We start from the raw sequence: 24303 nt of genomic DNA on the forward strand, positions 1-24303 counted from the left end.
ACAGTCTTATGTGGTATGAATGAAGCTACTAGCGGTTCGGACGACCCTGTCTCCAATGAAAAAACGTCATTCTGCTTTAAAATCTTCAAAATTTGCTTTTTTTCAACACGGTCGCTTTGACGTTTAGACGCTTGTGGCTGTAGTCACAAAAACACTTTTTCTAATAAAAATACACTCGCATTGAGTCTAATCATTGGGAGTAATTTGCTAGGCACTCAGCTGCCGGCTTAACGGTATTTTAATTTACACTCATCACTGTGTTATGCACTCAACTCACTTGCTTCTCACTCAAAACGAGTGCTGTTGCTCCGAAGGCAAAAGTGCCTGCTGTTGCGCTCTCGAGCGTCTGGCGCCTTATTCAGAAATGTGTGAATATCCGAAGCGTACGGTCGGTGGCGGTTCAAATTCGTTTCGTGTGTGGACAAATTAGTTGAAATGTGAAATTTTTGTAAACCTCTTATAGCGCTATATCCTAAACGAAAAATAAAAACAAAATAAAAAAGCGATTCGAGAAATAAACGCGTTTAAAAGCCTAAAAATATGCAAAGAATTTTGTGGAAAATGTGTTAAAAAAGTGAGCGCGCAATAGAACGGGACTTACGAAATTTTTTCTTGCTTCGCGCTTTCGGTCTCTTGCTTTTTCTTGTTTTTTCCGTGTGTTCTAAAGGACGAGCAGAAATCATTAAATCAATTAGGCCAAAGGATAAAGAGCACACAACGTCGGCGGCAGATGTGCACACAACAACACGCATTAGAAAATATGTAGAAGAAATGCAGAAGTTAAAAAACGTTGCAAACGCGCGTGAAAATTAAGCAGAAACGCAAGTGAGTAAGTGAGGCCAAAACGTAGTTCGTAAGAATATAAAGCTAAAGAAAAAGCGCGCCCGCCGCATACACGCTCACGTACACCAACACAATTGTATACGTATATACGCCCACATAACGCGTAGCAGTGGTGAATGAAAGTGAAAGCGAAAGCTGCTAAATAGAAACGAAATAAAAACGAAGTTAGCAAGAAGTTTGTGCTTTTCGTGAAACTCGAACGAAAACAAATATAGAGAAAAAGTATATGAGACGTAAAAATATAATATATTTGTGAAATATTGCTATTATATATTAAAAAAATTTAGCATAACACGCGAAAAGTAGCGAAAATTAACGAAAAAGTGTCTAACCAAAGCATATCATTAGGCGCTTGTGGTAAGAAATCAAGAAACTGCTTAAAACTGGACAACGACATTCGCTTAGACTCGAGACGTGGTTAATGCAACAAAAACCAGAAAAAACAGGCTGCCTTCAAATGTCCTTAGCACGCGCTACAAAATTTCATTGGTTGCGCACGAAAGTATGCAACGCGCTCAATGAGATGAATTTTTAAAAAGCTGCACGAAAATAAAAGACAAACTAGGTCAGTTTGCGTGTGAACACGGACGCGCGCGACGCCAACTAGTGAACACAAAAAAAAAAAGGCGCATAAAAACAAAAGGATACAAACAAGTGAAGTTTACAGGCAAAAGCGAACTAAAGAATAATAAAAGCGCAAAGAAGCAAGGTAAAAAGCATGAAATAAAAGGCCAGGCGAAAGCAAACTAAAACGAAAAGTGAAACAAGTTTTCCAAACAGAGCAAAACGAGCGTGCTCTTCGTTTATGCATGTATGAGTGTATGTGTGTGCGCGCGTGAGCTTGAGTGAGCCAAAGAGCCGCAGCAGCGTCTATGTCCCGACAAAGGTGAGTAGCAAAGCGCATACAAAACTAAACAAAAAAATAAACGAAAATTGGAAGTAAACAAGAAAATTAAAACAAAAAATCTGCAAGCGCCGAACATTTTTTGACTGAAACTATTTTTTTCGTGTGCCTTGCTTTCTGTGAAGAAAGAGCGTGCCGTTTGCATACAGTCAACTTGACAGCGGACGCCAGTGCGGACCCCGCAGCACTTTGTGTTGCATATTTGATGTCACACTTGTTAACAGCAAAGGCACACGCTTGCCTTGCAACGACGTAGGCGTGTGGTTTTGGCGGCTGCATTGCGGCTTTCGCGTCGCCTCAAGTTATTTACACTTGTGTGTTGCAGATGCAAATTTCCTTGTTTGTTATTATTTTTGGTTTGTTTTTTTTCTTGCTTTGAGAAAAGTTTGGCGGCTTTGAGTTAACAGAATTTTGCATTTATGTTGCATAGTTTTAGGTGCTATGCGTTTGAGCGTTGATTTTATATGGTAATTTGGCTTTTGTGTTTGTGCGCGAATATTTGCACTTAAAAGGCGTGGGATTTTGAGATGCATATGACATATTTATTGTTGGATATTTTCTCATGCTGAACTAGTAATCGCTGGGTTAGTCTTTAGTGTAGGTACATACATATGTATATGTAAACAAGTGGAATACTGTAAAATTAAACTTAGAGGCTTTCGATGATGTTTACATATATACATCATTGATAGCAGCAGAAGTAAAATAAAGAATACGATCTTTCCAATAGCTTTAGGCTAAATCTCTTTTCTTAAGCATAGCCTTATTTTATTTATAGCCTTGTCTTATGTATAGTGAATGACTAAGTCTCTTACCTTATGTACAGCTTATAGCTATCGAAAAAATATTTATTTTACTTCTGCAGCTATTATACTCTCTTGTAAGGAAATAATAGTTGGTCAGATTTGCACAAACACCCGATGACTCTAAATCTCATTTCTCGTAGAGACAATTCCAAAAATTTAATGGGAAGAAACTTTTTCACTTTTTGTGATTTTTAGGAAGTTCCCCATATATCTATCGATATTTTATACTATTAAAATAATATGTGAACTTTGAGTCTAGTCGGTAAATACAGACAAATTTTAAGCGTACCAGGTTGTTCAATTAGTTTTGTCGTTTGATTAGAAAACACACAATTTTATGACTGAAAACATATGTACTTTATTAATCAGTATAATCTCCTTGAACATTAATATACTTGCTCCAACGATCCTCCAATCTGTGGACCCCATCCCTAAAATGAGAATCCGAAAGGTCTGCAAAATACACTTCAACAGCCGATATGACCTCTTTATTTGATGAAAAACGCTCTGGAAACAAATGGGAGTCGCTGGGAGCTAAATCTGGTGAATACGGTGGATGCCCCAACAATTCGAACTTAAAGTCATGGATTTTAGCCGTTGTCAAAATGCTCTTTTGACCCGGTGCATTGTCCCGATGAAAAAGGATTTTTTCTTCTGCAAACCAGGTATTTTTTCATAATTTTTTTCCTTCAACTGGTCCAAAAGGTTGCAATAATATTCAGAATTACCTGTTTTATTAGTTTGCAAGTAACCCACAAACAAAATTCCTCTCGCATCCAAAAAAATTGATGCCATAACCTTCTTGATGGATGTCCGGACACGAATTCGTTTCGAAGCCGAACAACCAGGTTCACACCACTCTTTAGCCTCTTGTTTTTATTCAGGATTGTTAGCGAATGCGGCACAAATTGTGCATACAGCATTCTAAAACCCAAAATTTCTCTTATATATAGTATATGGCTCACACTGCCTAATGAGATGCTTAGAGCCTCTACTCTCTCAGTCAATTGACGATTTTCCAAAACCATATCCTGTATTTTGACTATGATTTCTGGTGTTGATGCGCTTTTTGGACGTCCTTCACGTGGATCATCTTCAAGGCTTGTACGACCACGTTTAAATTCAGCAACCCAACTTTCTGCTGTTCTAATTGTAGGTGAATAATCATTACACAATTTCAACATTCGTTCGTGAATTTCTTTTGGTGCTACATCTTAAGAAAAAAAATAATTTTATCACTGCACGATATTCAATTTTTTCCATTGTAAAAAAATACTGTGACACGGCGACACTAAATGGCTTGTAAAAAAAGAATAAATTGACCGATTGAATTGAAACGTCACATACGTGCTTATGAAGAGTGTACCAACAAAACAAACATAAAAATTTTCGGGCTAGTAGCAAAGCCCTCTCTTATCGAACGGCAAAACTTATTGATCGAAGGAAAAGTTAGAGAAAAATTTTAGATACTTATGATTTATAAGGGAGCAATACTTTCTCCTTTGTCATGGTCTGATTCGATCCCTATTTCAACGAAAATAAAATAATTTTTATGTATTAATTCAAAGGCAAGCAAGGGTAACATTTTATTGAAGGAATATTGAAGACGAACTTAAAAATTTTCATTTTTCTGAGTAGATCTTCACGTATATTAAAACTTTTCTTGGTATTGATTAATCTTTTAGATATTCTAGTTGATATAAAATGGTAGGATCTTGAGATTTTATAAAAATTATACATCGTCATTTATTTTTTATTGCCTACGATTCATCATATCACATATAGGGCATAAAATTTTCAGCTTCCGCTGTCAGATATAACCAATATATAACTAATATGTAACCATTTTATAACCAAAACTCAAATTTTGTTTGAATATGAGTGGTTTCATTATATCGTTTTTCCTTTGCCTATAAACTTATGAAAAAAGATGTTACGTTATTTTGCATTTTAGGTGACCACATATTGCTTTCGTAAAATTTCATAAAAATTTGGAACTTCAAAAAGAAAAAAATAAAATAAAAATAAAAAATCAAAGTAAATAAATTCCATAAAAGTAACACTTAAACCAAAAATTTCAAATATCCTTGCCACAAAAATTTGCAAGTCAATTCTTTCACCAGTGCCTTATTCATTAATTAAAGCAAAAATGCTCAAAATCCAAACTCAATACTCGAATTACACATATGAACTGCTTTGCATAGAAAAAGCTTAACGGTACTACTAGAAAATTTCCTGAAACCCAAAACCACCAAAGTCATTCAAAACTATGTCAACACTTAGCAAAAGCTAAAAAGGTGCAAAATATTTGACATCAGCGAAATTCGGTTGAGACTACACTACCGGATCCGCACAAATACACACACACAAACACTTAAGCAGAAAACCGAGAGCGTGAAACATTAAACCGTAGCGCATATATTTATTTGTATATGTTTGCATTTGCTTGCTTGAGCTGCTGAGTGGGTGAGTTGGTGAGCGAGCGAGTGAGTGAGTCAATGAGTTAGTGAGCGAGCTGTTATGTTTACATAAAATTCCATACACACACACACACACATGCACACGCTGAGTAAGCCAGTGAGAATGTAGTGCAAGCGAAATTCAACATAAGGTACGCACTTTTAGCCTTGAAATTGTAAGCTATAAGGATTTGGGCTTTTAAGTGTTGGTGTGTGTGTCGGTGTGTATGAGTGTGTGTAATTGTTGTGCAGGATAAGGAGGTAGCAATGTGGCGTAGTAGTGAAGGAAGTAGGCAAATGTTTATATAAAGTTGTAGAATTTAGACGTAAAAGGAAGAGAGAAGATGAAGAAGTAGTGAATTAGTGTGTAAGGGAAATTTACGAAATTGTTTGAGTAAAGAAATGTGTGAAAATGCAAAGCGATGAATTTACGGCAATGACCACATGCATTTTAAGTTAAAATGTTAAATTGTTGAAAGTGGAATATTATACTGTCCAAAAGTTTATCGAATCTGGCATGAAATTAACGCTGATTGTGTACAAAGCGATAAGAGAACAAAATATTTGCTATATTCCTTTTTATTTTGGTGTAGAAGGCGGATTAATCGCTGTTGTTTATATTTATATTGTTTTGTTTATTGTTTTCTTGATTTCATTGTTTTTGTTTGTTTTCTCTTTATTCTGCTTGAAATTTGCTCATACTTATATGACATATTCTTATCTATGATATCTAGATAAATTACCTTTTTTAGTTGAAGAATATAAAAAATTGTTGGAGGAAGGATTAATTATCTTAGTTTTAAAAAAATCCATGGTCTATGTTATTTAGAAGTTCATAGAGAAAATATTTTTCAATTTAGAATAATATCTCTGGAACCAACGTAATGATTTTCAAGCATTTTTTTAAACTTCTTATCATCATGAACTGATTTGGATAGACGATTCTCATGAGAAAAAATTTCCACGACTTCATGACCTTCACTGAACACTTTGTGTCAGCCAAAAACTAGTCGACGACATTTCCAAAGATTCCAGATTTCATTGAAAACACAAAATTTCAAAAAAAATTTCAGGATAGGTTAGCTTAGGAGGTCGATCCTTACGAAGATCTAAGTTGAAAAGCTTGGAACGCCAGACCGTTGTGTTACTTAAAAAAAAGTACCTGGATTTTGTAAATAAAACGAAAAAATATTTAGTTATTCATCAATATTTATGTTGTCGCCTTCTAAGTAATCTCCACTACCATATATAATACACTTATGCCAACGATTTTTCCAGTCCTTGAATTGAGATGATCTTGAGCTCCATCAGTGAATTTGATTATATCTCTTCGATCGGCTGAAAACGGGTTCCACGGAGCGGCAATTTCAGTTTGGGGACCACACGGAGTCAAATCTGGTTAATACGGTAGTAGTTGATCGATGATATTCATTGCGGTTTTGGCTTTAAATTTGGTCACATTCGTGGCTCGATGCGATGATGCATTATCATCGTGTACAATCAACGAATTCTTCCACAATTCCGGCCGATTTTGACGGATGTTCTCACGCAAACACCTCAATACAGTCAAATAGAATTTCTTGTTGATCGTATGTTCCTCCGGAAAAAATTCATATGCTCCAAATCACAAATATCGAAAAAAAACACAATGAGCATCACCTTGATTTTTGAGCGGCTTTGGTGTGGTTTTTTTCGTGTTTCATACCCAAAACATCCACTAAAATCATTCGAACGGACTCGCGAACTCTTCAACACTTATGTGACGATTTTCAAGCCCCACATCCTTACTTTTTTAATATTTTCATCAGTTGAAGGGGGAACGAGGCATGCTGAGAGAGCTAATGCCAGATTTGGCCAAGATTTTTCATCATCACCCTTGTAAATACTGGATAATTAAGGAGGACGTGCCTGGATGTTTCTACCTCACCTACTCCAGACAATAAGCCCATGAATGCTAATTGAACAACGCCCATTAAGAACCCTTACTATTTAAGCAAAATGAACTTTGATAAAGGAAAACAGTTGAAAAGATCTCCTATGATCTGCTCTAGGACAAAGCGATCTTCCAGTGGCATAGGAAAGGCACATCGACCAGCGCCTGCTAAGCGCTCGCTGTGTCCACTGGTCCAGTGCGAGAACGCAATACGCCAATGGAGATTCTGAGATCTATCTGCGATCTACTCTATGTCAAAATGATCTTGAAGTGGCACAGGAACGAGGCTAGACCAGCTATGACCAGGCGCCCAAACGAGTTTGATGAGGAAATGGCCTGATGCTACTTCTAGTCAGAACAGACATTTCTTGACTGTCTTTGATCGCAAAGTTAGCAAGCCCATCGCTGGTATTGCCGCTCGAGTGAATGCTCGCCTCTCTGATTGCAGCAGTACCTCTGCCGTCACCGTAAAAGCAGTCAGTTCTGTTTGAAAGACACTTCAGTGGTATTGTAGCCCAACGCAAAGATTGACGGAGAGGTCTTTACAGAAAAATCCTTTCCTAGCTTTGGATCATCCGTAAAAAAGCTCACTCCGCCTCTTTTCCACTGACTTCTCCCCATTTCCATTGCCCTTGTTGGTATGTGAGTAGTGAAAAAGCCGAGAGGAGTAGCCTTTAGTGATCGCAAGAATGCAGTTAAAAAGAAGAGAATTTTGTCATGTCCTTGTCTGAACCGCTTCATATAGCTTCTCTGAATTTAGAGCGAGCAAATCGTTATTAAATTGTTTTCTATGGTAAAAATCCTTAGACATACTTTTCGTTTAAGTAAATAGATATATTTTAACGTCGAGGAAAATCAGTTTCTATAATTTTTTGTATCAAACTATGAGCGAATTCAGGAGGAAACTTTCGATAAAGCACTAACTTTTAATCACCACTAAAAATAACAGATTTAAAGCAATCATTGGGTTACATGGGAGGGTGTAATAAAACCTTACCATATAAGCGTGGGTCTGCATGGATGTGGGAGTGTGCAAACGTGTATGACTGTGTGGGTGTAGGAGAATGCTAAATGAAATATGCATTATTTATGCGGATAGCATTGAAAGCGTAATGCACAGTTCAAGGATATTTTTACGTTACGCAAATATCAGGCAATACACAGATTCACCACACAAACACTCATATATATGGGTATATATATATACACACACAATACAAGCAATAGTAGACACGCATACACCGCAGCGAAACTGGCAATAAGTGAGCAGAGCAACTGCATGCATTACAGCAAAAACAATAGCAACAAAAAATAAAACACCGAGATTGAGTAACAATAATATTTGCGAGGTTTCATCCTTACAATGCAGCGAATTTTGTTTTTGTATAATGCTCTGCCGAAAAACAGTCACATGTGTGCGTATGAGTGTTGGTGCTTGACTGTGTGCGCGTGTGTGCAGGCATAAGGACAGTGACTAAGTGCCCTTGAGTCGGCAAAAGGCATTTATACTTTCACACACATCCATATATACATACATAATACATATGTATAATGCCTGGAGCGCTGGTGTGCATTTGCGTTGGCTGCAGAGACAAAAGTATTGATTTTACGCGGCAAATGCCACCACTCTTATTAGTCCTTACGAATACTACCAACTGAGTGGCAGCGGCGACGGCGACGATGGCGATGGCGATGACGACGTCGAGCACGACAGCGTTGAGATGATGACGATGTTAACGACGACAATGACTATATGGCGCTTACTGTTATTGCTGTTGTTGCTGACAAGCGCGTAGTAACACAAACGTAGAGTGGCGCTGCTGTTGATTGCGTATACGCCATGGAGGACACACAGCCGAGCTTAAGCATACAAGTGTTACGCAATTGTCTCGCTTGTGTAATACTCGTAAATTTGCATTTGAGTGGGTGTGTGTGTGTGTATATGCAGAAAATGGTATATATTTTTATGTTTTTGCAACATGTTGCTACAGAGTATATAAGTTTTGTTCACATAATGGTTGTGCGTATCACCTAAAATTAATAGAGATAGATATGTGATTATGTATATTTACAAGTATATATAATCAAAAAGACGAGGGAGTTGAAATGCGGATGACTGTCTGTCTGTCTGTTCATCCATCCGTTTCTTCTTGCAATCTATAACTGGAATAAAAATTGAGAGACCTTGATGAAACTTCGTATGCGGGTTCCCTGGTAAGAAAGTAAGGCGGACTTCGTAGATGGGCGTAATCGGACCACTGTCACGGCTTCAAAACACAATTAAGGGAAACCTATAAAGTGATACGGGACAGAAAAGTTTGAAAAAGTGGGTCTGGCCCGCCAGTATGAAAATGGTGGAAATTGGATAATAACTCCGATCATTCCCCAAATAACGGTATTGTTAAAAAGTACTAAGAGCGCAAAAAGTAATAACTAAATACGCCAGAGACATTAAATTACCTCCAAAATGGTATGACAAAGCTGTGGCGGGGTCAAAATTGGACTATGGGCGTGGCTCAGCCTAATTTTTGGTGATGTAGGTCGGTATATGAATTATATAGAGTAGATGTATACATAAAATACATGGTTGACGCTTTATATCTTAAGGTATTTCTCTGGCTTTTATTCTTGCAACTTGCAAGAGTCTCAAATGTTCCTTTCCACCCAAACTTAGCCTTTCCTTACTTGTTTCATTTTAAATTTTTGTCTATGAAATCGGTAGAGGGAGAGAGGAATACACAGTAATGTTACGCATTGGTTTTTATTGGGTCATAAAAATTGTGTTGCTTTTGCTTTTAGTGTAAAATTAATTAAATGAATTATGAAAGAACAATAATGAGAGAGAAAGTAAGATGCTAAAAAAAGGAGTATATAAAGTAAATAATGTAATTATAATTATAACCGAATATTTCCAGAAACAAAAGCTTTTAGTTTTGGTAACAGCATATATAGAATTGGATATTGTAAAATTAAATTGTAAATTCTGTACTTGTAGGAAAATTTAGTATATGAATAATATATAAATATTCCTACTATAGACATAAATAAATCATGGAAGTTAATACAAAGGGAATGAACTGAAAGACTTGAAATTTCCACCTGTCTTTCTTAGATGTTGGAGGCTAAAAATAGTAAGACTTTTTAACTTAAATTTCGCGAGGAAACCCTTTCGTCGAAATATTTTCTAGCTCACTATGACTGTCAGTGACATCTGCGCCAAACATCCACATCAAAATACTCATTAGTTGTTTACTATACTTTTTTTTCTGAAGTACATAAAGTGCATTAGGGGATTTTTATGATGAGTGAAATTGTTCAACAAAGAAGTTTTTTTAAATTTTTTGTGCGAAACAAATGTTTTCTGTCGAAACTGTCACAATGCTGGAAAAAGCCTTCGCGGATAATTGTTTGATGCAAGCACGTGTATTTTATTGGGACAAAATATTCTAAGAGGGTTGAGAACGCATTGACGACGAACTGTGGCATAAGTGCATTGTGGCCAAGGGAGATTACTTTGAGGGGTAGGACATAAATTTTGAAGAATAAATTAAGCACTTCAAAATTATGAACAAAGTCTTACAATTTTTTGCTAACAGTAATATTTGTCAGATTTTAGTCGAAGCTATACATTTTCTGATAAAAATTTAAACTTCTGAGCCACCCTGAAGTGTAAACTGTTTTTTTATTATATTTTTAAAATTGTCATTTCAAGTCAATTTTGACTAGTTCTTCGATCATTTTCTGTGTTTATAATTGATTTTTTTTTGTATTGGAAATTGAGATAATTTAAGCAGAAAATTATTTTTCAGGGCGAGACATCTTTTTGGAGGCTCTCATAGATATTGACTTCGGAATCTATGCAATCCAAAAAAAATTACTTATTATTCGAAAACAATTAATTTTCCAAACATTTAATTTTTATTTATTTTTGAAGTAAAATGCTTCTTAAAAACTTACAAACATTTTTTTTTAGCTGTAATTGGATGTAACATCTTAAAATAATCGCGTTCAAACTAGTTTTTAGTACTTAGCTCCGACATTTTTTTGTCTGAATATATTTTTAGACTATACTTTTGTAAAACTATAGTAACTTTTTCAACGATATCAATGCAAAGCTCAATAAAAATCAAGTTTTATTAGTACTAAATTAATCCAGTAAGTGCTGAAGCAAGCTGCACAACCTGTAAAACATCTCTTTATTGTGATGAACTTTAGGTGAACGAATCTCATTAAGGAATTACTGAGAATCTGCTAATTTGCTACTTGCCCGGTCATAATCAAGTGCTTGTAAGGAAAGCCTTGTCATTTGACGAGATATATCCAAGAAATTCGGCATGGACTATGGTCTAAGCTAATTTTGTAAGCCTCAGAGAAATGGTTCAGATCGGACCACTATGGCACAATCAAGATAAATGTCTTTACATCCTTAAATGCAACTGTGAAAGGTATTATTGTTACAGTACAGCAGAAGTTAACGTTTTTTCTTGTTTTCCTATAAATTTTGTTTACTCGGATCAATCGAACATTCGATTAATTTCCAATAAAATATTTTTTTTAAAGGTCTTAAAATCTAACAAACACATAAACAAAACGTACGGAGTTAAAATATCAACCAACAAACCCCTGCACACACAATATACACAAATTTAGCAAAGAAAGAAGGGACTACTATTAAAGTGGAATAACCTAGGGACATACAATGTACATACATAAGCAGTTCAATATACATATGTATATGTATTTACTTATATACAATAAGATAATTCCTGCGTACGTATTAAGTCAAGGAATTCAACACGTGCGCAAACATTGTTAAGCTTTCATTTTGTGCCTCGTCTCATTGGCCGTGTGATCAATCAGCTTTTGCGGCACTAAAACTTTTCCTATCGTAGTTTATTTAACGCTGGACAACAGCAAGCAGCCCTGCTTGTTGATTTAGCCGTATATTGGCAATTACACTGGCATGTATGTATGTATGTATATTATAGATAGGCCTCATGTTATTCATTCGAAGGTGTCTGCTCACACGGCTACCTTCATTTTTTTCTTGTTTTGTTAGTAAAGGCAGCTTAACAAACAAAGCAAATTGCTTCCAGGAAGGTCGTCATTGAAATCCTTTCTACTATTTGTGCCTTTGTGCTGCTGTTTAACGCTGTTAACATGCTTTTTGTACTTATTTTATTTCGTTAGTTTATTATTTTGCTGTTGTCTGTTTGCTGGTAACCGCATATTGTTCCGGTTAGTTAAATTCTAGTTGGTATTTGTAGCCTATGGCTATATTAGCGGATGGGGCCTACATACAGATATGACGTATATAAATATGTAAAATTATGGTGGAAGTATTTGTGTTGGTAAATACAAGTAAATACAAGCTTTGTGTTGTTTTCAAACTCAGTACGTAGCCTATAGGGAATTTAGATTTTGTATTAATGAGCAAAGCAATTGATTTGAATAAAACTCTATTGAAAATGATATGAATGTGTCCCATACCTGGCTTTTTATACGTTAAAATTTTAGGAAAAAAATATTGTGAAAAAATTCGGTCAAGGTAAATCAAACAAATATTATTATATGTATGTATATATAAATTCTGGTATAAAAAGGCATGAGTCGACTCGATATTTTCATGTATACATATTTTATGAGAAAGTAAGAAAGTAGGCTCATAACTCCAAACTTTGACTGCGCTATGTTTTAAGTAAAAACAAGGAACAATTTTTAAAGGAATCATACATAGGAAGGAAGGCTTATTCACTGATAAAATGCTTCAGGCCAATTAGTCCAACTTACCTTCTACTAAAAAGTATGGAAAAAATCGTGATCTTGAGAAAATGGCAAGGGCGTTGAAAATTGCACCCCTGCATGTGAACCAGCATACTTACACAGCAGGCAGGCCAACCATACTGCTCTGTACCGGCTAACTTCGGAGATAGAGAGTTCGCTAGAAGGAGGGGAAGTGATGGTATGCGACTTCTCTCACATCGAAGGTGCTTTTGACAACACGTCTCACAAAAGCGTAGCCAAGGCACTGGAGAAGAGGAATGTGGCAACACCCGTGCGCATATGGATAGCCTTACTGCGCGCCATAATAGCTGAAACCACAATAGGAGATACCAGGATTCGTCTTGGCACTGCAAGAGGCTGCCCACAGGGTGGAGTACTATCCACCCTGTTATGGAGCTTGTTCATGGGCGACATAGTAGTTTTGCCAACTGACAATATGATCCGCTGTCCAGGTTACGTGGATGACACTCTCCGCAACTTAGTACCAAGAGGTTTAAACCTGACTTGAGTTGAACATCAACCCTTCCAAGACGACCATTGTTCCGTTTGCGAGACGTAGGTGCCTGACGGGCGTCAGGAACCTTGCCCTGAGGGGCAGAGAGGTAGAGATGTCCAACACTGTCAAATATCTTGGTCTTACCAATTCCACTCTGCGGTGCCAGGAGCAAGTTGACCTGACCGCGATTAAAGCGACTAAGGCACTAATAATCACTTACGGGCAGTGGCTTGGGGCTCAAAACCTTCGAAGACTGCGGTAGGGATCCAATCATTGAAGCTGCAACGACTTCTGCATGTCGGGTGCAATACGCACTTGTCCGACGGTAGCAATTGAAGTCATGTCTGGCCACTTCACCCAGTAATCGGTCAGGTTACTAAACACACGCTGCAACAAATGACAGAAGAAGGGTGTGGCCGAGGTAAGGTTATAACGTACCAGCGAATGAAAGAGTTGTAAAATACCATTTGCTCTTCTCCCAAGAGACAGCATTACCAAAAGAGTAAACTGACGGCGGAGGAAATCGGTGCAATAGTCGCAGGACGACGCACCAAACTCTCCGTATCCATGGAAAGTTTTCCAAGCACTTTTCAGGCAGAAGTCTTTGCCATAAGTTTAACGCAATTATTGCAATGAACGTATAACCATACTTAGTGATAGTCAAGCGGTACTTAAAGCAAACTCTGCTTATGCAAAAATCGGTACTGGTGCAGAAGTGTAGAGAACGGCTGAATAGCCTAACAGAACGTGCACCTCATTTGGGTGCCTGGTCACAAAGGTATAGCCTGGAATGAACTGGCTGATGAGCTCGTCCGCTCCGCAGTATCCACTAACACGGTACGACCTGAACCCTTCGTCGCGGTGGGTTTCAAAAAACATCTTTCTATATTTGTGTACTCATCATTCTTTTTTGAGAAAAGTTTTATTTAAATGACTGAGAATATTTTATTCAACATAGAAATATATCGGTAAAAATTTTTCAAAACATAAGCCTACTTGTTAAGAATCTTTTGGGTATTTTAAATATTTATTTACACCCACACATACATATACATCTCACATGCACATTTTGCCCACAGCGCTATGTGTGTATTTGTGCAACAGCAACATTTAAATCTCTCCCTCGTTTTTCTGAATGTTTGAGAGACATTCGGCATAATCTGCCAAAGTGGATACACGTGCCACTGAATTTTGCATGTGTGGGTTTCAAATGTATTTAAGTACGTAGATATGTACAATAAGCTGTCTCCCAAAAGTTTTTGACTGGAAATCACTCATGCAATTGTTATGTATGTAAATATGTAAGGATTTACTTCGAATCCAAAAAACAAAATGTGTGAGGGACTTATATCCATACATACGAATATACATCTGTATTGCGGTGTTGCTTCAATGTTTTATTGATCAAAATAGATGATAAATGCTGAGCAGATTATTGACTAAAATGTGGTGAAAGTAAAACAGATATATTTATAAGAGGATAGATCAGAAAGGAAGCACTGATTTTGAATATTATTTATTAAAGTTTTTAAATTTTGAAAAATCTCTGAAAGCAATATTTATTTGTCCGACTGTTTGCATCGATTAATATACCTGCAAATATAATACGCATTCATACAGTTGTGGCTACAAGTATATACTATATTTTATTCAAATTTACCTCGTTTTTTTATAAATTTTTACTTCTCTTCTCACTTCTACCACTACTGCCATAGCCACAACTTTTTACTGCTTGTGCTTTTGTGTGCGAGTCAACTTTGTTTTTGATTTATGTGGCAATTCGTTATTATGCTGCAATTGTAGCATAAAGAAAGGCGTAGAAAAGAAAAGTGAAAAGACGTAGAGCGTACAGTGCATGCAAGTAGTACAATGGCTCATAAAGGGCAAGTGCAAGTGTGCACTTGTAGAGAATGGAGACTAAGTGCACCATTAAAAATACCAAATGCACGAAGCGTGAAAAATAAATGCACTGCTCCGTAGAATGGAGTGTAGGATTTGAAAATAATCGAATGCTGTTGTGTCTGAACGGTAGCGATCGTTGTTGTTGTTATTATGCTGCTGTTGTTATGCGGACAAAAGGTTAAAGAAGTACTCATAAATTTAGGTGCATGTTTTGAATTTTTCGGAAATTTATTTTATTTGGTTTCAATTTTAAAGCATTGTGTTTATTATTATTTTGTAATATGCATAATTTATTAATTTTTTTTTTTGGTAAAGGTCAATTGTAATTTAGTAACAAGAAAACAACTTAACTTCGGTTGCACTGAAGCTATAATATCCTTCACAAATACAAAGGTTTTATACAAGAACCTGGTTTTGAACGGTCAGTTTGTATGGCAGCTATATAATATAGTGGTGCGATCTAAACAATTTCTTAGGTGATTATACGGTTTACTTGAGCAATATTTCCTGCAAAATTTGGTGGAGATATCTCGTGAAATAAAAAAGTTTTTCATACAAGGACTGGATTTTGAGCTAACGGTTTGTATGGTAGCTATATAATATAGCGGTACGATCTGAACAATTTCTTAGGAGATTATACAATTTGATGAAAAAACAATCTGTGTCAAATTTGGTGAAGATATCTAGTCAAATAAAAAAGTTTTCCATACAAAGACAGGATTTTAATCAGTCAGTTTGTATGGCAGCTATGTATATGCTATCGTTGTCCGATCTAAACAATTTCTTTGGAGATTGTGGCAATACTTTAAATAATAATCGGTGATAAATTTCAGGAAGATACTTCGTCAAATGAAAAAGTTTTTCATACAAGGACATGAGTTTGATAGCTCAGTTTGTATGACAGCTATATGCTATAGAATTGCGATATTAGCAGTTGCAACAAATAAGCAACTTCTTGGAGAAAAAATTATGTGTGCATTATTTGAGATCGATACCTAAAAAATTAAGGGACCAGTTCGTGTATATACATAGAGCCAAGCAGAGACTAAAGGGTATAGCTGCCATCCAAATTTTGCGATCAAATCAAGATTAATTTCACTACAAGGTGTTCTCATTAAACTACGTGGGTATAAAGAACTAGAAAATCGTTTTTTTCGTTGGATACAAATCATTGGTAGTTTACGTTTTGAGAATTGGTTATACCTATACTTGCTACAAGAATTATTGCTGTAAAGAATACGAAACTTTATTTAAGAAAAGTACAAAAGTTTGACTTGAAAATCAGATAGTAACCCATTTGCTTATTTTCAGTTGTTTTTTCGCTTATTACACTTCCACCTTACTGACTCCTCCCAAGTTTTCGTTACTTTCTCATATATGTCCTTTCACAATCAACTTTTTTCCATTCTATACATATTTATCCACCCTGTCTGCACTTCCATCAACACAATTATACAACTAACACATGCCAGTCTTTAACATCAAACATTTTTTCATTCAAATTTTTCATTTTTTCTTTTAAATTTTTTATTTTTTCTTCGCCGCATCCAACCATACTAATGAACATAACCTCAAATTCACTTTTATTGACATTTCTCCGCACCGTTATCTAGTCTGTCAATTTGCATGCAGAAGGGTTTTTGACTTTTTAGTTTCGTTGAGCTTTTTTTATTTTTATTTTTTCATTTCGTCTGTTTCTTTATATTTTTACCTCAATTTGGTAATGTAGAGGCAAGTCTTTGTTTTGATGGAGTTCATTTGATTTTTGCAAATACTTAAAGATAAGCTGTCATTTGATCTGTAGACATATATAAATTTGCTTGCATACTTTTGGGTCATTAGCGTAAGAAAAAACTGTCTACATTGCTTTGCTAGTAATTTCCAACAAATTGTCTACAGACATTCTTATCAAATTGCTGCTGTCAATAGCAAAAACGTGGAACCTTTCAATTGCCGCAGGAATTGCAAAAATAACAAGAAATGTGGAGAAGGCTTGGAAGTGTAGGGATATACAGTTGTGTACATGAAAATGTGATCAACTTCAATTCTTCATAATAGAGAGTTTCATAGATTTCTTAATAGAGTGTTATGTGATAACGATTTTCTTGCAAAAAGTCTCTGCTTCTATGGATTTAAAATAATTGAAAAGTAGCCGTGTACTAATTCCTGAAAAATTGTATATACATACATGTATATCAAATTTGACCCGGATTGACTAATACTTTGATGTATGATATTACAAATCTTCATCTGAGGCATACACTTGCTAAAAGTCTCGGCAGAGATGGCCTTCAGTGCCTTCAGCGAATTTCAGTTTTTCTCGGTTGCGGTTCATTTCTGGACAGTTTCGTAGACATATCAATAAACCCAAGTCTCGTAACCAGATATGATTCGATTGGTAGAGTCTTTAGAACCGTGATCAGCACCTCTTTTGCGATATCTACTTGACGTACTTTTTATAAAAGATTCAGGATCTGTACCAAATCTAGCGTTGACACGCTTCATACCCAAAATGTGTTGAGTCGATCCATCAGAGATGCTGAGATCTCTCTGTTGACAGGACGAGTTTTAAGACCTGATTCTTTAACTTTTTCGATGTTATCATTATTAACAGAGCTAGATGGATGACTCGTTGTTAAGTTATGTTGAAAACTACTGCTATCTGATATTTTTTCACTAAAGTCAGTCTTTGAAGAAAGGTATCGGAGAGCTATTATTTATTATTTTTACTCACTTTTCTTATATGAAGTGCTTACCATATTCAATATAATATCGAAAAGAGATAAACTGTTCCTATTTCACCGCCAACCACTGTCAGGTAAACCAATATTTTCAACCACACAGACTGCAGACCAGGTTTGTGGCATTTGGTCAAGCAGAATACAAGCGCTTTTTCTTATATTTCCAATGCTCACATTTTCATGTCTCTTCTCCAAGTCATTTTCATTTTCATCTTTGCTGCTCGGTTGGTCTTTGGTCTACCGAGTTTCTTTTTTTATTATTTTTTCATTTTCTGCATGCCGCTCATATTTAAAAATTAAATTTAATAGTTCCTATGTAAATAGTGGCACGTTTCTGCATTCATTTTTTCCAGTTTTCTTTTACTATCAGTATTCTTCGGTCTTGCCTCCTTTCTTGCTGGTTAACCGAGCATTGCACTGGCATTTTTTTAATCAGTTTCTGCCCCATGTTTGTACGCGGTTGACCGGTTTAGTTTTCTTGGTCGCTACACATACACGCAAAAACACACATATACATAGATAGCTGCATGGCAGACCAACACAGCTGCTCTTCTTGGCAACTTGCAACTGTGTGTGCATATAATAAATGGCGGCTCTCATTATGCTTAACTGATTTAAATTTACGATAATATTTATTTTTACCCGACCACGTAGTGTGCACTGGAAGGAAGGAAGATAGCTATAAAGAAAGTAGTTTGGAGTGTTGTAAAGGCACAGCGCCAGGCTGAAGTTGGTTAGTGAATTATGTCAAGAGCCGGTTTGGGAGCCTGCTAAGACAACGAAGCCAAGGTAAGCTCAGTGCAGCTTTGTGTAGGCTTTTCTACTCTAATTCGCTGCTTTGCAATTTGCTGCATTTTTAGCTCAGATAACTATTTAGCGCGTTTTACTGGAGAAATTGTGGCTGATTGTGCGGGTTCAAGTTTGCTGCTACGGCAATTGGAGTTTACTTTAATCTTGATAGTCTTTCTATGTGCTTTTAATTTTTCTTTTGGTTAAAAAATTGAAGTAAAATATTGACGGTGCATCATAAAGTGGTGTTGACTAAGCGCCTAAGAGTTGGAGATTCTTTGACGTACTTTTTAATAGAATTGTTCTGGTGCTTGGTATTCTTTTTCATATTAATAAATGCTGAGACATTTTTTTTCGATTAAAAGGGCTTAAATTTTTGTTGGCATAATTAATCAATGCTAATGTTTTCATTAATTAATTTGTTTCCCATATAGTTAAAAAATGAAATATTTTATTAGAATTTGTTGACAAATATACACTATTAACAAATAAATTCTAAAATTTTTGGAAAAAAATATTTTAAACTTCGCCATTGCGGCGTTCTGGTGACTCCACGGAAAAAAAGATGCGCCCACATTGGCAGGATAACTCTTTAAAGGGTCATCTAAAGTGTAAAATACGTATTTTAGTTAAAACCTCAACTTAGAACTTGGACGAAGGAAAAAAGCTGAAAATTAGATTTTTGGCAGACTTTTTTACCAAAAAAATAAAATTTCAGTGAAAAATTTGCGACCACAAATATACGTTTTTGTCCTGTTTCTTCTCAACGAAAAAAATTCAAACATAAATTTTAGGGTTTTCAAGTCAATTTATATTCACTTACAGCACCCTGTATATAATATGTGCTATTATAGTCATAGAATTTTAAAGTTTTTCTGACAAAAATATGGGCTTTTGACTCATTTCATATGCTATACCATATATATATACATTTTTACGCCCGCTGTCTCAACGAAAACGTTACAGTCATAGTTCAAAAGTGACACCAATGACCAATTTTGCTGCAACTTTTGACATATTGAATTCCAGATAAACTAAATTGTGCCCTTCAATGACTTGGCCTTCGATCCTTACGCTGCTAAAGTAGGCACTGCGCTACCCTTTAGTTTTACCATATATTATTTTAATACTGCCACATCGATGCTGGAGAGCAGCTGTTGTAAATTAAACTTTGCTTTGCTTTTGTCTTTTTCCCTTATCACTGTAATATTGGCAGATTTGTAATTTTCTTCTCAATTTTCTCGTAATTTTTTCGTTTAAGTTTTCACACAATTTTGCTATTATTTCTCTTGCCGCCTTTCGAAGTTGCCCCACACACACACACACATAGTTTGCTATATATTTTGCAATTTTTTCTCGAATTTTTTTTTTGTGTCTTCCGCCAGCAGTGTAAGTTTCCTTGCAAGCGCTTGTTTTTGTTTTTGTTATTGCACCCACACTTGACTCATCTCTCACTTTCATTGCCTTAGTTAGCAGAGAAGAGTACGAAAGCAAATAAGCCGCAATTGAGTTGCGTTTTTTTTTGTCTTTTTGTGCTTGTTCTTGTTTCTTTATAAGTGTATGTATGTATATGTGTCTTCTGCGTTCACTTGCCAAGGCTGCCAGCACAAGTTCAGTAATGGTAACGCAGTAATAGCAAAAGCAAAGGCAAAGTTTATCCTTGTAATTTTGAGTTTCTTATTACAAGAACCGGCAGGTGTTGTTGTCTACTGTTTTTTGTTGTTGTTCTTATTTTTGTAACACACTCTCATGACCGGTTATTGGCCTGCTGGCTGGTCTCCGCAGGCTTGTGACGCTATAGAGCTATATATACATACATCTTCATCTCTGTGTGCGTGTGTCTACGCTTGTGTGCTCACAAATTTTCTTCTGCAGGTGGCTCAAATAATGCCGACACTTTCACCCACAGAGTAGCTACATATACATACATGTATACAGGTACATATATGTGTAAAATGCTTGGCTTTGTGTCCTTCTTTTGTGTAGCCAACTTTTACTTGCTGCCTAATTCCCATATATTTTATTTAAGCACACACTAACACAAATTTATCTGACTATATATATTCATATATATATATCTGTCTATATATATACATATAAACTTATATTTATCTCTGTCGCAATTTTTTGGAAGATTAAGGAAAAATTAGGTGTCCAGCAGCAAAGATAGCATTAAAGTAATAGAATTTCCATCCAAGTGGGCGTTTAACTGTACTTGGCACCTACGCAGCCACTCTCGTACACACATATGTCACACGTGGGCGCTTCACACTTATTCCATTTCATTAATTTGTCTGAAAGTTAAGTATGCTGTGGAAATTTTTTCACACAATTTGAATTCGATCTGCAAATATGTCTGCCAAATTCTTGTTGTTGTAGTCGATCAACTTAGCAGCAACCGATGGTGGTGTTGCTGACGTGCGGCGGGCATTTTCTTCGCTTTCGCCAACGCCTCTGCAAAGCAAACAAGTGGTTTAGACTTTTAGCTTTTGTATGAGCCTCCGGGGAAGTGTGGATTTCTTGGAAATGTTGGCCATAAAGTGGGAGATATATAAAATAACTTAGTCCTTAAAGAAATTTTAAACATGTTTCTTTAAAGAAAGTCAGCGCTTTGTGTTCTGAAAGCTCTTATTTTAATTGCTGCAACTGGCTCACTTGCAGACAATGCCGTCTGATTAAATGTGGCATATGGCTGGTTTGGTCAATCAGGCACTTCGTTCCAGATCTTTTGAGATTTATCTAAGTGACCGGTGAAAAGGAATTAATCGAAATTTCATATGATGGGGGTTAGCATCAGTCCCGACTAACAACGCCAGCTTCCTTCCAGCTCTGCCGTTGGCATTTCGCATTCCTGTGGCATTTAGTAGAATGCAAGGAGTTGAGACTCATCCTTGGGACCCTTCATTGCTACAACCGTCAGGTCATTTGTGGAAAGACTGAAGTCAATATGGGAAACTTGACTTTTCCTCACTAATATAGCGGATCTTACCTTATTAATTACGCTCGGGGTGTATGTTGTGTGGTTTTGTGATTCTAGCGACTACGTTAGCCGATGATACTGGACTAAAGCAAACTTACTTTTGTGGAGGTTCCTCCCCCACCTGCAGGACAAGTGATGTCGTCATGATTTCTTTTATGCTGATATCCTTTTCTCCCCTCTCCAATGTATTTTTGTTACCGTCCGCCGGGTGACGCTTGTTGAGGTGAAGGAACCCGTTCCACGCTATCTTCCCGAACCTCGCGTACAGAACATTCTCTGCCGTTTTATTGATCTGGAGGATGTAGCTTTGGTCTCCATCTTCGTTGAGCGATTTCGCCGCGCTATTCCCCTCCAGGCGTTAGGCAGCACGGATTATATCATTGTAGTAGCCGCAAAGCATATTCCGGGTCCACAATGCGAGCTATGGTTATCTTCGCTTTGTATACTGATGGGAAACTGCTGAAATTTTCTACCTCCAATTTCGCTTCTCTCCACAGGTTTGAATGCGTTCTGACCGCTTCCTTTCGTCGTTCAGGCTAGACTTTCCTTCGATACTGTTGCATATTCTGATCGCCGCCTTGTACCTCTGCCTTCAACCCCTCCATGCTTGCCTGCTTTCGGGTCCTTCTCTTTCTGACAGAGTTGGAACCCTCGCTTGCATGCCCAGCAGAGCGAAAGAAAAGGGAAGAAAAGGAAGAATTTCCCTTTTCTGCTTTACTGCTTCCTGCGCTTCCTTGAACTTTTTATGGACTGTGGCAGCCATGCGCTGCAAAGCTGGTTTGGAAGTAGAACTACAACGACTGCAACCTACTCCGCTGGCGACACAATTCATAACATCGCTGTGCCCGCCGGTGCACCATACCACCGCGGTGGTAGCAGTTTCGTCTCCCATCGACTTTTGGACTGATATTCCAGTCCGTTTCATTCTTTTGTTCACTGGAGGTGTTGAGTTTTATGATTCGTGGGTCTCTACCCTTAGCATTTTATACCTATCGCCAGGAACTTCATTAGCAATGGCCGTTGTATTACCCATACACCTACTTCAGAGGTTGAATGTAAAGTAGTCCATCATAAGCGGATGATTGGGAAAATACGCCAGTCTTCGCTAGGGGCCGTCTGCCGGCAATATAAGACCTCTGACAGAAGCCAGCTCGAAGTCTTGGCATTGTAAACAGCGGGAGCCTTTGCCCAGTCAACACTTGATTGGAGGATAAAGCTAAGAGGAGTTTTCGCCGACCGTCTTTAGAGTTGAATATTGAAACCATATATACAACTTTTATTTTAAGATTTTTGACGCTTGAGAAAACTCAATTCTCATTTAAATATATTTGTAGTCATGTAAAATGGAATCGGAAAAATTTTCATTACAAATGGAAGAATATAAAATCTAATAAATGCAAATGTAGGTGAAATAACTTTTTTTTGTATATTTTGTTCTTTACAATAAAACACTACTTTTGGCTTTCCAGTTAATCGCCAACCTTGACTTCACACGAATGAAAATGAAATTATACAGCTTTCAGCTTTTCCAGGAATAACCATTACAACTGCTAGATGCCGAAAAAATTTTAATAATTAGTACACATTTTTCGTTTTTAATTTTCAACACGAGTTTATTTTCACTAATTAGTGAGAGGCTGAAAACAAAATGAAATCACTCAATGCTCTTAAAACAATTAAACTTAATAACACACGAGAGACTTGAAGCCATAAAATAAAACTTATGAGCATTCAACAAAAACAAATCATAATAAAAATAAACGGCCCACACGTGCCGCTTCAAAAGCCAAGTGCATGGATGTGTGTTACGTATACGCCCCCGTGTATGCTCAAAAAGTGAATTATTCTTTATTAATACTTACCACAATTCGGCCAACCCCAACAACAAAAAGGTAAACAAAACATAAAAGTGTATAAATACTCGTAAAATATGTAGGAAAAGTAGAGGCACGTGTGTGTAGTGATGTGTGTGTGTGTGGTTATGTTGAAGTGCATGTATAAAAGGTAATTATAAGCGATTAGCGCGCAAATACTCAAGTTCGACGAGTGGAGGGCGGCAGGGGCGTGCGTAGTTTATTGGCAGCTTGCTGTGAACTCGTTGTAAATCCGTTTATGCATCAATGTGAGTATTATGGCATGTTTCACACGCTCTCGTTGCAATCGCAAGGGCCAACAGTAGAGCTGCGGCCAATATGTTGGCGTAATGGCCACCGTTGAGTGAGTTTTATTGATGGCTGGTTGAGAGAAACATATATTTAGTGCTTGTTTACTTGAAGCAAATTATTTTAAGGCTATACTGAATGCTATTCGCGTGTCAATGTCAGTCGAATTGAAGTAACGATAGGTTGATTTTGACTTTTTTCTTAACAGGCTTAAGGTGGGGTTTGTGGTTGAACACGTTTGGATAATTGCGCTGCGTGATTGCTAAGTTTTTAGTTTCCTGATATTTTTTCTCTTACTGCTGGCTCCTTTTTTGGGAAATGTTTTGCTTAGAAATAATGTTAGAGAAGTAAATATTTTTACTTATTGGTTTCCAGGTTATAATTATCTATAAGTTTCGTCTCTGTCAACCTTCTATTTACAGCGCTTTCGGGAGTTGTTTTTAATGCCTAATCGTTCGGCTGTCTTTTGTGATTCCATCTTCTCGACATCGACCCTTCCTTGTG

The 24303-nt window shown here is 36.7% G+C and overlaps 1 protein-coding gene across 1 annotated transcript in view; it reads left to right on the top strand.

The window, feature by feature from the left end:
* The first annotated feature begins 349 nt into the window (after positions 1 to 349).
* LOC105226264 (heparan sulfate glucosamine 3-O-sulfotransferase 6) overlaps positions 350 to 24303 on the top strand; it is a 174960-nt gene continuing 151006 nt past the window's right edge. The window contains exon 1 of the mRNA XM_049452354.1: positions 350 to 1729. The gene's annotated coding sequence lies outside the window, so the exon portion shown is untranslated. The remainder of the gene's footprint in view (positions 1730 to 24303) is intronic.

The sequence above is a fragment of the Bactrocera dorsalis genome, chromosome 3, assembly GCF_023373825.1.
Source record: "Bactrocera dorsalis isolate Fly_Bdor chromosome 3, ASM2337382v1, whole genome shotgun sequence".
Taxonomy (NCBI): domain Eukaryota; kingdom Metazoa; phylum Arthropoda; class Insecta; order Diptera; family Tephritidae; genus Bactrocera; species Bactrocera dorsalis.